General features: G+C 43.4%; 1 long non-coding RNA gene across 1 annotated transcript in view; it reads right to left on the minus strand.

Moving 5' to 3' along the window:
• Positions 1–17,727, minus strand: part of LOC309670965 — a 61,413-nt gene extending 43,686 nt beyond the window's left edge. The window contains exon 1 of the long non-coding RNA XR_014269081.1: positions 17,588–17,727. This is a non-coding gene — a long non-coding RNA (uncharacterized lncRNA). The remainder of the gene's footprint in view (positions 1–17,587) is intronic.
• Between the last annotated feature and the right edge of the window lie 754 nt (positions 17,728–18,481).

Raw genomic sequence — 18,481 nt, forward strand, 5'->3', positions numbered from 1 at the left:
ATAAGCACTTTACGTGCAGATATAACCCAGATAAGGAGGAGTTAATTATTTGACCACATAGATACAGGAACATTATTCTTTCCTTTTCAGTTAAAACTTGACAGGAAAGAAGAATTAAAGGTAATATATTCTAGCAGATGAAATACTGATATTTGCATGTGCTGTTAACCTGGAGGGAACCTGCAGCTGGTTTGGCTGCCATTCTTACCATCACCATCTATAACAATTTTCCCTGTTAAACATCCCAGCCTATATATTTATTTAAATGCTACGAGGAGCTTTTTGCACCACTTCAAATTTGTGCTTAAGCACCTACAGGAGCACAAAGTACAAGTACCCTCACCTTGTTCAAAAGCACTCCCTTAGCTTTTTTTGCCAGGTACGTTCTTCACAAGTGGTCAGGTATGAGGAGCTGGCCATAAGCCATGGAACATGGAGAAAGCACCACCCTTAGCCCTGAGTTTCAAACTATGGTAGCGAGAGTTCAGAGAGCAGCCACAAGTATAATTGCATCAACTGATATCTTTTCTCAATGCTTACCACAAGATAAGAAGTGCAAAGAATCATTTTCAGCATTAATTGGCACTCTGAGCCAGGGACAAGTGCTGTGCTGGGATAAGTGCCTATGGCACATCCAAAAGCAAATCCACAACCACTCAGGAAATGCCATGTCAGCCACCCAAAGACCTACGGTAGCAGTCAGTCTTTTCCCAAGGATGTTTACCATCCTCCACATGTCTAATTAACAACAGCACATAAAGAAACCAAATCTCCCTCCATCCAGGCTGGTTTCACCAATACAATCATCTCACTGCTGTGGGATGATTGCACGTATAATGGGTTAATGTCAGGCTAACTATTAACGCACTCATTAGCATTTGCACAGGACTCACTCTGCAACGAAAGTTAGTGGAACATCATTATGTGATCATTATGCAAAGAAACCCACAAAATGAAAAATCCACTAAAAAACAGAAAGCTCATTAAAATGCAAAGTTGACCAAGGTCAGGGGGTGGCCCAGATCAGCCTGGCACAAGGGAAACAGCATTTTTCTGATGAGGTTTCAGCCCAGCCATGCCACGCCATGCCACATGCTGCAGATTTGTTCTGTGTGCTAGAGTTTTTTGTGTGCATGCGTGTGCTTTGAGATAAAGTCTAAAGCTACAGTGGCACATGGATGTTGCCAGAAAAGAGGAGGGGTCTACCCACCTAGACCCCCTGGATAAAGGTGGCACTCAGAGCACAGGGAGGGGAACAGCTCCACACCCCCACTGCACAGGAACTGTGGGTACAGGAGGAAAAACACCCCCACAAAAGCTCAGCAGCCTCCTCACCCCAATCCCAGCTAAGCATTTCCCTATACCTGACACAATATGGGCGGCTCTCATGGCACCGAGACCCAGCTCCAGACATATTTGCAGGGCCACCCTCAAATGCCCCACTGCAGGGCACAGGAAAGGCAAGACAGGCTGCTGTGGCAGCTGCTGCTGCCCCATTTCATATCAAACACAGCAAAATAGTCTTTCCAGCTAAGATACAGTAAAAAAGAAGATCTAATTCCTTTCGAACACAGCCAGCAAGCCCAAGAAGCACATACCTGCTTTACTTCAAGGAGCTCCAGGAATATCCAAGTCATCCCTGCACAGCAAAGCACTCATCCAATCTCCTTTCCTCCCAACTCCGTGCAGCGGCTGCCCCAGCCCCACAGCTCACTTCTTCCCCAGGTGCAAACCAGCCCTGCATTGCACAGCTGCAATCCACTAGGACTGACAGCTCCAGCACCTCTGAAACCTGTGGCTGTGATTTTACAGCCCCGACTGACATCACTGCACCTGGAAACCCAAAGCAAACCCAGGCCAAAGACTTCTAAACTGGCCCCCAAGATAAAACCCACGAAGCTTACTTTTTTGACTGTAACTACATGGCAGTGATATGGTTTAAGACAAATGTTAAAAATCTCAGGCCAGGCAGTGCTTCTTCAGACCATAATTTTCATGTTTCCCTGCTAAATAGCTAAAAATCCTCTATTTTTTTCCCAGTAGGGAGGCTTTTTTTTTTTTTAAAAGCTACCCTGGATGAATATCTTCCTTATTTAAGAGTTCATCAAGGATTCCCTTCAATTTGCCTTTTACGTTCATATTTTTAAAGGTTTCATTTGCAGCCACAGTATCTAGAAACAGCTATTTTATCTATTTGCTTATTTTGAGTGGTGGATTCCTCTGCAATTACAGGGAACCCTGCAGCTGCAGGACTCCAGCAGGCTTTCAGAAGAACAGCAAATACCACAAAGAGCGTGAGAGCTGGCAAGACCACAGATCTGTCACAGCAATGGCAGGTTTTTCTTCTGTGATTGTAATGAAATTCATGCAGTTACAAAAAGGATGAATTTTACTGGTTGTGTTTTAATTTTTTCATTAGAAATAAGCCTGGAAATTCAGCTGTAGGCAGATATAGGGGCTGGCTATGTCTCTGGGACAGGATTGCTGCTCTTTTCATCAACGCTGCACGACCGAGGAGGCTTCTTGAGCTCAGCACAGCTCTTTCCACCAGAGAGCAAGTCATAGGACTGTGCTCCTTCATCTGGTCTGTTTTCAGTTATAACCTCAAGCATTTCTGAGGGTCCTCATGGATATCTCTGGTGAATTTTGATGTCGCAGTTTAAAATACTTTCACCCACGGAGGCCTGTGCTGGAGGCAACCCCATGTACCTCCAGGAGCAGAATGAAACCTGCTCCCAGACCTCAGTCCTTGAGTATAAACCTTCTGTCTTTGTTTCAAGCACTGGAAAACACATCTCTACACCTAGACACAGGACTGTGACCTGTGTTACCTGGGACAAAGGTACATATCCCCTTTGGCGACCACAAGCAAGTAGAAAAAGGCATGCCAACTAGTGGAGCCTTCCTTCCAATCACACATAATACATATACATTTGCTTTCCCCTTCGGATTCAGGTTTTCATGCTGAGAAGGGTGACAAAAGGACAGGTTTCAAGAGGATGTCCTGTCTGTGGGCAGTGGGAAAGCCTTTTGCAAAGAAGAGCAAAGTCTGGCAGCAAAGCTTCCCTTTGAATTATGCTGACATACTTCTCCTTGCCTTTTCTTCCTGAGCCCTTCAGCCAAGATGATGGTGCCTCTGGAAAAACATATAAATTTAATTTTTCCCACGTCAAGACTGTTTTGCCAGTGACAGTAACTGGTAAGTGATCTCCTTGTCTTTATCTCAACCCACAAACTTTTTTTCACCTCTTTTCCCCCCTCGTGCTGTTGAGGAGGGCAATGAGTGAGCAGCCAGGCGGGCGCCTGGCAGCCAGCCACCGCCAGCCTGCCACACCAGCATCACAACCGCAGCACCGCAGAGAGAGGATTCGGAAGGAGCTCCTGCATGTGGAGAAAAAAAATAGTCTAAAATAAGTCAGTGACAAAATATGGAGGTTTACCTGTTGCAAGCCTTTTCCAGGGACATTTGTGCTTGTGGCCCCACTGGCAGAGAGCTAACTGCAGGCTTGTTTGTTCTTATCTGTAAGGAGGCCAGCGTTGCTTTTCTTTTACATCTGTTTGCTGGGGGACTGGTGTGCAGCTTGACTTGCTGCCTTACTCTAAATTCCAGGACTGTGGAATAAAAATCATTTGCTGTTAGTCAACCAAAGCTGTCTTTTCTCTCTCTCTATTGATTACTCCTGAATAATCAATTGACATTTGGCACAGTCTTATTTATAATAATTCAAGTCAGCAGCAACATAATTTAGAAACTGGCTACTAGGCATGTGTTGGTAATGAATCGAATCCATGGATAATTCAAATTCATAGCCTAAAAAATTACATTTAAATAATGTTAAGGTTGTGACAACCTGACAAAAGACTACAAATTCAATGTGAAAACTTTTCCTCCCACCGTGGCTGAGGGGAAAGCCTGGAGAAGACATGAGAAGGGACCAGCATTTGCTACCTCCCCCATGATCATGCAACACCTTTGGGTTCACACCTAGGTGACGTAGAATCATAGAATAGTTTGGGTTGGAAGGGACTTCTAAAGGTCATCTAGTCCAGCCTCCCCTGCAATAAGCAGGGACATCTTCAACTAGATCAGGTTGCTCAGAGCGCCGTCCAACCTGACCTTGAATGTTTCCAGGGATCAACCACCTCCCTCGGCAACCTCTTCCAGTGTCTCACCACCCTCATTGTTAAAAAAACATTTTCCTTATATCTAGTCTAAATCTTCCCTCTTTTAGTTTAAAACCATTACCCCTTGTCCTATCACAATAGGCCCTGCTAAAAAGTTTGTCCCCATCTTTCCTCTACTTCCTGCACTTCCTTTAAGTACTGGAAGGCCACTATAAGGTCTTCCCAGAGCCTTCTTTTCTCTGGGCTGTACAACCACAGCTCTCTCAGCCTGTCTTCATAGGAGAGGTGTTCCATCCCTCTGATCATTTTTATGCCCCTCCTCTGGACCTGCTCCAACAGGCCCATGCCTTTCCTGTGCTGAGGACTCCAGAGCTGGATGCAATACTCCAGGTGGGGTCTCACCAGAGTAGAGTAGAGGGTTAGAATCACCTCCCCCAACCTGCTGGCCACAGTTCTTTTGATGCAGCCCCGGATATGGTTGGCTTTCTGGGATGTGAGCAACATCACCTTTGTGTTGAGCTGAACTGTATCCCTCCTCCTTGTTCACTTATTTCCGGTGGTGTCATTTTATCCCACAGCAGGGAATGGATGCAAAGTTTTACACAACAGATTGCTTGGCCTGGTATGAAGCCAACAGAGTGTGGTGTGTAAACCTCCCCTAGTTTTGTGGGTTATGGAGCTGTGGTGCGTTTATCCAGCTGTTGCGTGGAAGCAGGAGAGACCAAAGCCCCCAGCCATTCCATGAAGCTCCCACAAACATCCAGTTCCTGCTGCAACCCCAGAAATGGCCTTTTTCTCCTTGTTGCATCCTGTGGCAAATTTTACTGTGAATAGAGCCTGTATCTATCATGGAGGATTGCCCTTAAACCTGCAACAGGAGAGGCATGGGAATTGTAGGTAACTGCCTGCTGAGCAAACTAATGGCTCCTTAAACCTCTTCTTAAACAGCTCGTTAACCTGCTCATTTTCCCATTGGAATTAAAAGCCACAGATACCCATCTGGATGCCTGGGCATACCTGCAGCCAGTCCCAGAAGGACAGGTATTCCCAAGAAGCAAGCAGTGCCTGCGACCACCAGTACTTGGCACTCCCCCCTCACCACATGCCGAGGTGAGTTTGTGCTTTTGAATTATCACAGCGCAGGACATATTATTTCTGTTTATTCTAAGGCCATTCCAGCAAGTTAGTATTTCTCCAAATGGAAACCACAGGGAGTGCTAGAAATTGACTACAGCATTTTTATTTTTTTGCAGTGGGATTAAATAGCTAACACTTCATTAAAGCCACCATGCAGCCAGGTCAAAGTGACGGAGTAGCCTGGCTGGGCAGAAGTGCTCACCCCAAAGCATCAGCACCCAGGGCTCACCACTCCTGCTCTGAAGATATGCCTGAGACCATGTTATTGGCATCCGAGCTCTCAGAAGTGTACAATCCACATACATATCTTCTGTGAAAGAACTGGGTTTCTCTAACAAAAGTCCTCCCTGCAGCCTTCAAGAGGATCTTCCCCCTTCAAGGGTCAGAGCCAGAGACTTTGGGCTAAATGCCAATCCTCTCCCCTTCCCATGTGAACAGGACTAACACTTAAGTTTCAAACCCACAGCACCATCAACTCCCTACCTGCCCTATTAAGACTGAACTACATAGATAAATATGTTAAAGGAATTATTAGACATCTTATGTATTCAGCAGTGGGTTGATAATAGGCAGCCCTTCATAGTAACCTATCTTTTATATATATTGCCACCAGAAAAAAAAACAAAGAAAGCTTATGGCTGTGTGCTGGATTGCAAACACTATGGGCTTTGCAGAGGAATTTCAATTATGGGAAAATGCACTGTCAAGCCCTCATTCAAACCCTTAATTACCAGTGCTTAACCACCACATACTATTGAAGGAAACTATAATTCACTTTGAAAAAGACCTGGTTTATACCTATAATTAAATTAATCATAATTAATTCCAACAGCTACTGCTATAACTATTGAACGAGAAAAATATTAAGGAACTGCATTGTCAGGGATTGCTTACAGCACTGCTATGGTAGAAAACCAAGTGCGCTGCTCCAGGTTTCCCATCGGTTCTGCATCCAGTTATTTAGCATAAGACACTAAACGTTACCTTCATTTTACTCTTGTTTTTTAATGTGCCCCTCTCCTCAACCTAAGCCACATCCAGATCTTGGACATTGACTAGGTAACATTTCTAAGATCTGGCTTCTCCTGTCTGCCTAGCAAGTTCATCTTTTGCTGGAGCTATTCTGTATCCCTTCTGCCAATTCCAAATGCTGCCAAGGGATCACCTTTCCAGCCTGTTGTTTGAAGTAACATCGCTTCCCCTTGGCACCCTTCAGCTGGACCCCTAATCCTATGCAGAAGAGCCTTTCCCCCCTCCACCCTCTGCTTGGCACGGCCCTGACTGTGGAAAATAGTAACTTTCCCTCCACCTACTGCTGCCTTACTGCCTCTGCTGCAATTTTCTGTGTATTCTTGCCATCCCCTCTGCAGTCTGTGAGAGACACGGGGAAAGGCTAACCGCAAGGAAAACCCAGGCGGGAGGAAAGCTCTCAGGGAGCAGCAATCAGGGCTGAGGGCATGTAATCAGGGAAAAGAGGGTGGAGGGAAGTCACAGTTTCTTCTCTTTCTTTAAGCAAAATGACAGACAGAATGAAGGGAAGGGAAATATTCCCTTACAAATTCTGGGTTATAGTGGCAGTGTGGTGCACTAATAGATTATAGCATTTTATTGCAGAGTACTGTTAAACGGCAGGAGGCTTTTCAAGCGTCAGTGTCAAATATTGTATAATCTGCTAAGTAATAAACTATTAAAAGAATATGGGGCACATCGTATTTCTTGACTTGCACAGTTTGCTCATTGGCTTTTATACACGTCTGCTTTCTAATTTCACCGTCAGAATACATCAAGCTGCTTTTATTCCTTCCTTTCACAGGGCTGGCTTGTTTTTGTTTTGTATTTGAAAGGCAGCTCCTTTTAATGTACGGGTACATATCCCTTAGCAGCCTTCAAACAAATCCAAGTCTTCAGGGCTTTCAGTACATCATCGGCCGGCAGAGCTGCCTGCATTGTTTCTTCTTCCTTGTAGCTCTGCGCATTGCTCCTCTGGCTTCATCTGCAGCGAAACCAAAATGTTATTTGTTCTCTCATGATTACCAGGTGCCCCCCTCTGCTCTGCGAATGGGCTCCCTACGAAAACATATGTGTCTGAATTTTTTAGCAAGGTCAAAGAAAGGACATTTGGTGCTTTTAGATCACCTTGCAGGGCAGACTTAAGCAAACTGCTCTTGTTTGAAGATGTGATTATTCATTAATGTCAAATTAAAGAGGAGTTGAGATCCCTCACTTGATCAGGGCCTGAATTGCCTGTAGTGGGCTCTCCTGAGAAGCAGCTACAACCTGAAGTCCCTGCCAGAGCTCTTCCATGTTTTGTTGGTAGAAGGATTACTACAGTTGACAGAGAAAACCAGAAGCAAAAAAACTCTGATAATTTAAAGGAGAACTTGTCTCAAATGTCCCATTTGGCCCAATGTCCTCATCTTGTTGTTTCCATAACCTTCTGCCCTCTGCAGCCACTTACTTTGAGTATGCCTAAATCCATAAATTTCAACAGACTGTTGAAAATGGTGTGTGGGTGTGGGGGGGTGGGGGGTGTTATTGCTTTTTTCCTCCAAGTTGGGACCTTTTTATTCCTTCTGCTGAGACAATCCCAAATCAAAAACTTGGACACCCTAACTTCATAATCAGATGGTTTTCATCTTTGATACAACTCGGGAATATATTGCTAAAACTAAATGCCCCCTCCAAAACTGTTACCCTCCAGAAAGCATTGCTATCCACGTATACTGTGCACTCAGAAATCTGGAAAAGTAGGCAAAATGAGTCTTTTTGAAAATTATTCTCCTAGAATGCTTTCCTTAATGTTTTATGTTGTAGCTTCTTTTTCTATTACAGTTATTACTACCATACCTTGAACAGACCCTGCAAGCAAAGCCTTTACATTGCTTATGAAAACAATCTCTTAGGAAACGTGTTTGGTCATTTCTACTGGGCCCTCCAAGACTATTTTCTGGGTGAACAGAGCCTAACTGACCCAAGACACCCCACAGGTATTTGTACAAACCAATGAATGAACTGCATCAGTACAGAAAACAGATTTTTCACTTTTTTCTTCATTTTTTCCCCAAAGGCTTTGAAAGAGAGATAGATTCAGTAGGAGGTAATATATCAAGATGAACAACATCAGTTAGTGAGGTGTGAGGTCTGTGACTTCCCAGGGAGCTGCACACATGCAGGTGAGAGATTTCAGCCTATCATCTGATGTGGCCACTGCTGGCAGAAATAAAAAATTTCATTATAATCTTTCCCAACAGCTCAGCAAGCCAGTTGATCTTACGCTGTCGCTTTTAAAGACAACCTTTTGAAAGAAAAAAATGCAGACACGTGGGCTTAGACTAGCAAACTAGTAGTGTGACAATCACCTCTCCTAAAGTGAACATTTGTCATCAGTGTCAAACAGGTCCACTCTCACCCACTGCTGGGAGGGGTGAAGGGAGGCATAAAATGATCGCTCGTACTGTTGACTGCCGAGGCCCAGTGGCAGTTCGCCCGTGGGATCCCATGTGTGTGCGACACATTTTGTGATCTGCTTTTAGCTTTGGGCTATGCTTCGCATTGACAAAGCAAGGCACTTTCTCAGCTGGCACTACCCACTGAGCTTTGCATCTCCAGTGGGGATAGTTCTCCAGATATCAGCAGAACTGCTCTGCTTCCCACTGTGTGTGACTTTGGCCTGCCATTACCAGCATAGGGGTCTCACGAGAAATCCTGTGGTGCAAGTACCAAATCTAAAAAGGTAGTGGCTGACCTATTCTGCAATGTCACTTTGATTTTAAAAGTACTATTAACCTTCCACCTGGAGTTTTTGTTCTGTTAACTTAGAGAATATTCACACGTACCCTTAAGAGCTGTAATGAGCTGATGGCAGTGATTAATTATCTACAGCAGTTCTGTAATAGATGAATGCATATGATATGTCATTTATCAGGGAAATAACCACTTCTTTAAAGTCCATGATCAATCAAGTGAAAAGACACAGGATTTGTTGACAATGCCAGGTGCACTTAAGATGAGAAGGTGTTTAGCTGGTAAGGAGACTGCTGTTTTAAAGAAATTATTTACCAAAGCCAAGGTGCTTCCAGCTCCATTCTGCCCCCCTTCTTGCTCTGAGCATGTTCAGTAAGCAGCCTGATTGCAATCAACACATCAAACACTGAATGTGAAGGGTAGGATTTTTGCCACAAATGGAAGAATCATTTGCTTATTTGCCATTTCCTTCCATTTATACAAAGGCTCCAGTGGCCAGTCAAAGCTGCAGGTTGTTTTGATGGCTTCTCTAATTTAGCTATTAGAGGTATCACACTATCTATTATTAGAGGTATCACACTAGAGCTCCAAGGGGACCAGGTCTCTGATTAGGTGGTAGAGCAGCCTGGAGCCTACAAAGGACCTGTGAGTTCACACTTGCTAAACATCTGCCAGGCAAAGTCACAAAAAAAATGCGATTTAAAATTTTTTACCCTAAAATAGGACTTGCCTTGCAAGATTGGAGTCTTTCATTGCATTCCTTCCTTGATGAATTGGTGAATAGGGCATTTTTTATTTTGTTCTTTTTTTTTATTTAGAAGATTTTTTTCAGTAGTACACTTCAAAGGTAAAAATAGCTTTGAAGCACCTGTTCTGAAATACCTCATTTATTTTGCTTTTCTAGATGTGAACTAAGACTGGACACGAGTTGATAGAGAGTAAAGGGCTCGTCTTTTGCCAGCTGAGTGAGCTCTGGGATCAAGGTTTCATCTGAGTGACTCTTAAACTTTACATTTTATTTTGCTATATAGCTGTCCATGTAGGATGTAACACCCTGGTCTCCATTCCTCTTCTCCCTTCTTCGTCCATCAATGAAATATAGACATAATATTTTAAAACAGCAAAGCCCCCAGGGAAAATAAGAAAAAGGGAGTCTGCAGATCCTGGGGAGAGAACTGGTGTGAGGGAGCTGCTATTTGCAAATAGTTTAACTCCTGGCTAATCCAGTGCGCAAGGTGAAAACACCTAATGAAGGAAAAGGACAGCTCAGCGATTCTCCATAGAAAACATTATGCTCCAGGTGCTGACAATCCTTACAGCCAGTCTGTAAATAGCAGCAACTTGTATGGTAACCTCAGTGCCACCTCCCTTCATCTGTGCTGGAGTGGTGGGATGCCCTTCTCAGAGTAGCACTGGGGAAGGTTTAGCTCCTGCCTTTCTCTGTGACCTTGAAAAGGTTATCTGCACCCTCAGCCAGCACAGCTCTAAGGTGGGGATTTTTAATTGTACACAGGGGCACTTAATTTTCATGTGAACTGAGGGGGATTTGGATACAAAAGTGCCTTAGCAGTTACAGCAAACCAACTCTGAGATATGTCAGTGACCCTATTAAACAATTTCCTCTCATATTTAAAATCAGGTATCTGCCCAAGGAGCTATTTTTTCTCAGTTCATTATTTTGCCTGAGAGTTCATTGTTACAGGGAGCTCTGCTACAAGCTGGTTCAAGCTACCCTGGTGCTCAACCACCACCACCAGGTCCCCCTTAACCTCCATTTGTCCTTCCCATGCAATGTGCCCACCGACACTCGCTCCATCCTCTCCACCCAGGCTGGGTGTTTGTTAGACCCTCCTCAAGTTGGTGCTGCTTAGTAATACCAACAGTAGCATTTTCGTGGTGGGTCAGTGAGGTGAACTGGATTAGTGCCATGTGCGATGGATGCCAAGACAGGTAAAGAAATGCATGGATAGGAGCTGGGGTAGGGAGATCTCCCTGGTGGGCAAATGGTCCAATGAGGCCAACTCAGTCACCTCAGCGAAGGTTGCCCCTGGACTGTAAACTCCTTTGAACGGTTTTGTTCTCATATCTGCTCATGCTGGGCCATTACCCAAAGGGCCTCTCGATATTTAAGTCACTCTTGGCTGGGATCTCCACCTGCGCAGTGATACAAACAGGACTCATTTGCAGGGAGGAGGAACAGCTCATGGCAGAACCAAGAAAGGGCCCGAAACGGGTGTATGTGTTTTGAAACCTCATTAATCCAGGGCATTTTATGACAGTGTAATTAGCACTAGAGGCTGAGAGGAGTGGCAAAATACATTTATCTCAACAAAGGTGGATAAAACCTGTAATTCTCACCTGAATTATGGTTTTCAAAACCCTCTCTAAGGAGACAGATGTTATGCCAGACCTTACTGTTATAGATTGCATTTTCCTTGAAAATAACAAATAGCTAATTAGTGATGGGTAGCTTTTGCAAAACAGACAATTTTGTTGCAGGGAGAAGTTTTGTTCATAAACAATTTCTTCGCTCTCAGGTTAGCCCTTTGTCCTTCTGAGTGCACTTCCCAATGCATGACAATCACAAACCATATCTACAGCAGGGATAAAGTCAGTGCAAAATTAGCATTCATTGAGGATATATCAGAACTAGGGAGCACCTGCAGAAACTGGTACTGAATCTGATTAAAACAGAAAACAAAGCAGGTCCCAAAAGGGATTAGACAAATTCACGGACAACAATGGTGCAGTCTGTGAGAACCGTGTTAAGAATGAGGTCTTACGAATATGCAGGGATACCGCCTTGAATATGCCATACCTAATGAAATATCCCTATCCTGTTCCCCCCAAACACACGCATGCACAAATTCATGGCTACCAGCAGTTAATGACAGATTTGTTAATTAACAGCATGAGGCAAAGCCAAGGTTGATGTTCTAATAAACAGGTCATTAACTTTGGTAATGACCAATTTGGGAAGATGATTGCTCTTACAAACTGTATTCCACGGCTTATAAAAAGCAGCGGTGCAGCTCTGAAATACATCTGGCAGCCAAGACGTTAACAGAGCAGTTGGTCTGAAACACTGGCTGTTCCCTGGGAAGTTATCATCCCCATTTTTCACCAGACACACTGTGTAACCGGGAATCAGAATAGATGTATTTCAAGTTACAGCAATTAAAATCCATAAAAATGTAAAAATGAAATAAAAATTAAACAGTTTTGAGACAACTGACCGTCTTTGCCAAGGTCGTTCAGAAAAGGTACTTGGTCTTCATGACCGGCTTTCCCTGACACCGTTGTGCCACCATTTAAACCAGACCGTTCACTATTTTTCTATGAGGCCAAAGGACACACCTGTCCAAGAGGCTGGGCTACTCCAAGGAGAGGAAGTCTTTATCAGAAGCGTGTCACTGGCGGGGGTTTAGTCCCTCCCCATAGAAGGAGGCAGGATGGCAATTTGTGTAAGGACTGGGATAAATAGTCAAACTACCTAAAACAGCAACAGGGGAACTGGCTTTGAAACAATAACCCAATTTCCCATGACACAAGAGAACAGAAGGCACCCGCAGTTTCATTGCACTGCAAAGCAATCCCCAAAAGAGACCTATGTAGAATGACTCAAGATCAGTGAACTGTAAAAATCTTCTAGATTGGGAACAGAAGAGGGCTAAGATCATGTTGCAAAAAAATTCCTCTCTTTGCAGGACCTGTGCCATTTTCTGGTGTTACTGGAAAAGAACCAGAAGCAAAGGGGGCTAATAGTAACATGTGTCGTGAGCCAGAGGGTCCATTAGAAGCACTTTGGGGCCTTTCGGGAGATAATTAAACATCCTAAAGAACAGTCACTTAATATCACAGCACTTAGTAGTTACTAGAGAGTTAGTAACCAGATACCAGAGGGAAGAAATTACTCTTTCTATGGTTTACTATCAAACGATTAGAAAAAAATAACTCTGAAGTTTCTTATGTTAGAAAAGTAGGCAAATGGGAATGGTAGCCTGGATTGGACCTTTACAAACAGGAGTTGCATGGAAATGAATAGTGTTAGGGGAGCAGAGTTCCTGGAGGATAGTTACGCACAGTAAAACCAAAGCAATTGAAAACACTTTTAGGAATTAGTCCTGACAGCAGCTGAAATTAGCCTGTGGATCTAGGGTCTGGACTTGTGGCACAGAGATAAGAGGTATATACACACATGGCTCTAAAGTTCTGTGACTAGTAGCACTGTCTAAAGTAATGCTGTTAAAACACGACATTTAAAAGGCTAAAGGAGAGCAAACTTTTCCAAAAGTGATAAAACTGAGCAAAAGGAAAATCTGCCTGAGAGACCCAGAACTGGCATTTGCTTGTGGCATGTGCTTTAGAGTAAAAGTGAAAGTACTGTGCTTTACCAGGGAAAATATAGATTAGGTTTTTTTCTTTTGTCATATTCCCCTCTTGCATTTCAGCCTGGCTGTGAAGTGCCTTTAAGGTGAAAGCTGTTTTGGAAGAGGTTACCTGGGCAAAACTTAGCAGGACTGGAACAACCCCACCACCATGCAGGGATCACTCAGTCTCCACGATGAACAGCTATGTAATCACGCGCAGCCCTGGGAGCTGTGCCAGAAATCCTCCGGCACTTGCATCTTTGCACAGTCATTTGAGTGCACAAGGGCTGTTCCCTGCTAAATACTCCTGTGGGCTCTTCCTTCCTGAAAAGATCCAATGATGCTACATCATTTTAATTAAAAAACTTTGAAATATTGACTTCTGACTTTCAGGGAAATCCAATTGATTTTGCATCAAAATGTTTTTACTAGTATTTTTTTCTTAAAGGAATTTAAATGGGCTGAATAGACTAACACGAACAATTTGGTCCCACAACTGTCTAGAAATCCATAGATTACTTATGAACACCTTCCATATTCCAATGAAAATGCTTTCTCTTTCTGCAAATGTACCATCACTCTAGAAGCAAAAAATATTGATAAATCAACATGCACAAAAATGACAACAGAGGTGTTTTTGTAAACAGGCCCCTTATTTAATTTGTGACACAAAAAAACATGGGAACTGACATAGATGAAGACTGAATGGACAGAGGCTGACTATATCCATCCATCGATACAGCACTGAAAACTCATTTTGGGTGCAGATGGGAATTTACCAACAGAAGACAAACGATCCCGTAAGGCAGAAGAGAATGTTACTGAAAATAAAAGTTAGAGATGACAAAGCACCTGCTATTGCCTGGTGTAGCAATCAGAGCCGACACATTTCGATTGTCCATCCTAAAAAATGGGCTTTATCACCAAAGAAGGTCTCAATTCATTATTTCTTCATTGATGTTATGTCAAATATGCAGGTCACATCATCAGCCTGCTATCTAAGAGTGAGAAAAAGCTAGAGAACACAGCTAAGGACACAGAATGAATAAAATTTACAGGGGTGATATTGAATTATTTTTAAAAGTCACAGCCAAGTAGAAATAAAATTTGGCAAGAAGAGAAACAAAGTGAGCAAACAGTCCTTTGTTCTACTGTTAAGTTCCTGACTATATAAATTGGTCTAATATTTCAAAGTGATTGGCATCTTTAGGTCTTTTCATCTTTGTGGGCTGAACTTGAGGGACTTATAAATAGGCCAAGCCTTTGCAAAATGCTCCAAATTGAGGCCAAGATAGCTGAAGCTAGACACATTCAGGATAAAATAAGAGATGCCGCACTTAACGGAGAGGTGGCTTTCCCTTGGAGCACACCTGCGGATGGAGATAGTAACTTCAACCTCTTGAGTGGATGGCGGGGGTTTTTGACGTATAGACCTTTCCATTCTTATGGCCTTTGATTTTGCTCCACAGGAATCCTTTCTTGTCACCGACTGAGGGAAAGACTAACTGTAGAAATTTAGCATTATCAAGACCAGACCAGGACCAGAATTTACTTACCCCATAAATGACAATGCTGGATGAAACAAGATACATAATCCGGTATCTTGTACACCCCACCAAGCTCTTAGCAGTGGCTTATCTTTGTTCATATGGAAATTTATATCAATTTCACCGGGAAGACATTTAAGACAACACCATGCCCCAGCTCTTATGACTCACACAACATTTGTTGTCTTTCTTAAAACACTAGCTCCTGGACTAACGTGATCACACAAGAATCTCAAATGCAATCAGCGATCTGGGCTATGCAGAAAAGCTTGAAAATCAGCGCACTCAAAGGGAACAAAAGTCAGCAGAAAAAGAAAGCCACATGATTTAGGGGGTTTATGCTTTTTTAACCCTCAGATATACTCTCTCCTTGCAACATCATTCATCCAAGTTACGCAAAATAGCATGGGGCAGTTTGCCTAGCCAGGGAAGGGAGAGAGGTGAAGGGAGGGCAGTTTGCTTTGCTACCTGGCATCTAGAGACTGTCACTTTGCCTTATACAGAAAAGGACTCCTTCTGCAATACAAAGAAGCCCGCAGCCAAATGAACCACTTAGTCCAGAAAAGGTGCAGGGGGAAGAGGGTTAGGATTTACACTGGTTTATCTGGAGAGGGAACAAAAAGTATCCTCTAGTTTCCACCCAGGCTGGAGAAAGATGCATTTGGCTCAGAAACTGAGTTGGGGCTCATCACCGGTAACTGCTGTTCACTCAAAGCCATTCTTAGCAAAGACAATAGGGTAGGAGCCAACACAATTAAACACAGAGAGTGAGTGCAGAGAACAAGCAAGAAGATGCCACAAGGATGCATCCATGCTTTGGAAACACAGTGCTAGGCCGGTGATTTGCAGCTCTGACAGATGCACAATACAGCATTTGGCTCTGAAATTGTATCTGTGGTCATTGGAAGAAACAACTTGATGGCATCTGGGAGAATTGGGATTTTTAAAAAGGGAATTAATCTTCAAAGGATTCAATGACCTTTGCTAACTTCCAAAAAGGAAAAACTCATATGGATTTTTATATTCAGCGTGCATTAGTTGCTCGTTCTCTCTGAGGTGCTTTGCCTTTTCTTAAGTTTTATTTGCATAAAGCACAGTCTGCATGAAAAGACAAGCCAGCAGGCTTTGTGTGTGCTTATACAGGATTTTCCTGTAATATTTTTGGTAGGTTTAATGTTTTTTTTCAGTATTTGCAATCTCCCATCATTTCCATTCCAGAGAAACAATTTATTTCCAAACATAGCTGTACACAGCCCTCCTGGACCTGACCTGTTCCCCAGCTTTCCTCTACCGTTAAAGCCAAATCACATTTATATTTAACGGCTTAATTTTCCAAATTGGTTTTATCGGTGACCCTGTTGCCCTGTGAAGACAGCACGGGAGAGGAGATGAGACCTGAACTGTGTGCCCGGCTGCATTGCTGACCTGCTGGCTGACACGTCAGCGCATCCCTGTGCCTCTTTCTCCTCTAAGCTTTTGCCAATTTAAGATGGTAAATCACCCAGAGGAGGAACCACCTTTTGCTGAAGGGCACATGATGGAACAACTTTGTGCCCAACAGTGTGACAATATGGCCAACAGTGGAGGAAACTCAAGGTAGAGGTGAGCCAACAAGCCCAGAGGAGAAAGGCACAAACCACCTGCAAAGTATGGGCTACAATAAGCATCTTGTCTCTTACATGGCATGTGTGACTCCCTCAGCACGGTGACACTTCTCTTTTCATACAAGGAACCTTAGTTCATTTTCTACTCCTTGACTGTCTGTAAGATATCTGGCTTATTTTTCATTATTACCCTGAGAAGAGTCACTGACTGCTCGCTCTTTCCAGTCCTGCAGCTTGCCTTTCCCCTATCCCAGCCTAGGTCCAGATATTTTAAGGATATCTCAAGCCTGTGAATAATTTCTTGTTTATTTAAGCCAGAGAAGAATAAAGAATTGTCAGAAAAATAAACAAATCCAAATTGTGAAAGGGGGCATTTTAAAAAAATTATCCCATGACAAACAGGCTGGAGTCTTTTCGTCTCACTATAGTGGAGAAATCTCATTTCTTTCTTGAAGAGGTGCAGGGCCAAAATACGAATTAATTTTGAGGTGGAATTCAAGCAGTAAAGTGTAAAACAGTCGGGAAAATGCTCCTTGGTGAAGCAGCAATGACAGTACAACAGTACCTGTGGTTCAGTGTATAGGTACAGACAGATGGACCCATAGACGAACCAGTCAGTGACACATAGCAACTACCTACAGCCACACCAATAAACACATGCCTACACTTGAAAGAGGTATACCCGAACATACCTATTCAGAGAAGTGCTAATGAGGTCTCAATTTCCAGGTTATGCTTGGATGTCAGTCTTGCATTGACAAGAGCACCACCACAAAAGGGAAATATTTTAATTTCATGTGTGCCAGGATCCTGTCAGTTTTCAGACATCTCTATTTTTCCTCTCACAAACCCTCTTAAAATTTGTCCACTGGGAATATTGCTCAACTGCAAAGTGCCAACCAGGAACTGGAAAGAAAAAACTGACTGAAAAACATTCAGACCTTCAAAGGCAGTGGAGAATTATACTGCTGGAAAGGAGATTGCGGCACTGAAAGAAAAAAAAACCCTGTGGCTTATCTGCACAGAAGTCATGGGTTTCATTCTGCCAATCTTTGCTCACCCTGATCAGCGGCTAATTGCAGAAGTGCTGACGATCTCGGTGGCACTATGCAGTAAGCGCTCGAAGATCAATAGCCGGCCTCAGTCTATCATGCCAGTTGTGCCATTGCACAATATGGAATCACTGCTGCCATGTTCTTCTTTGTAGCTGTAGTTTTGGAGCTGCTAGGACCCCTTTAGGGTGGAGACAGGAGCAAAGACTTCTCACTGTAGGATGAGAAGAAAATGGGGGTAAGAGCAAAGACCAGAGGGAAATTATAGGGACCTTGCCTTCATAAAAGGACCCAGGCAACATGACCCTAGAATATTATGTGCTGGACAAGACAGCTGTAAGCCCCAAACATCTGGGAAATACAGGGCATAGGGAAGGACAAATGGGGGCAGCAGGGAGAGAGGCATTTGGCAAGGCTGGAGTGTTTGGCAGAAGCCAGGATGGACAGAAACAGCAGATGAGCCAGTGGGATGGCTGCAGTAGGACGTGCTGCAATAGCTTGAATGTGCCATATGACATACGACATATGACAGGGCTGTCTGAAGGAGGGATCTGTGAGCTGGGACTGCTTTTACAATTTTCACATTGGAGGGGATTGGGCAAAACCAGCAGGGTTCACTTTGCTTTGAAAAAAATAACCTGCCCAATATACTGTATTAGAAAGGGTGTTAAAGTTGCAAATGCATCAGAAATTTTCCACATAAAGAAGTGTAACAAACAGCAATTCCTTTTGTTGATTTTTCCTGGGGGCAGGGTCACCTGCCCTCTCTGTAAATAGAAACAAAAAGCAAAGGGAATTAAAACAGAAAACATCTGTTTTGTTTAAAAGCAAAATGGACATTTTGACACAATCTCTTTTCTCAAAGGCATTCAGAAGTTTTTTCTTCATCCCAGAGACGCTCC

The sequence above is a fragment of the Vanellus vanellus genome, assembly GCF_965231255.1.
Source record: "Vanellus vanellus genome assembly, chromosome: 4".
In the NCBI taxonomy this organism is placed as follows: Eukaryota; Metazoa; Chordata; class Aves; order Charadriiformes; family Charadriidae; genus Vanellus; species Vanellus vanellus.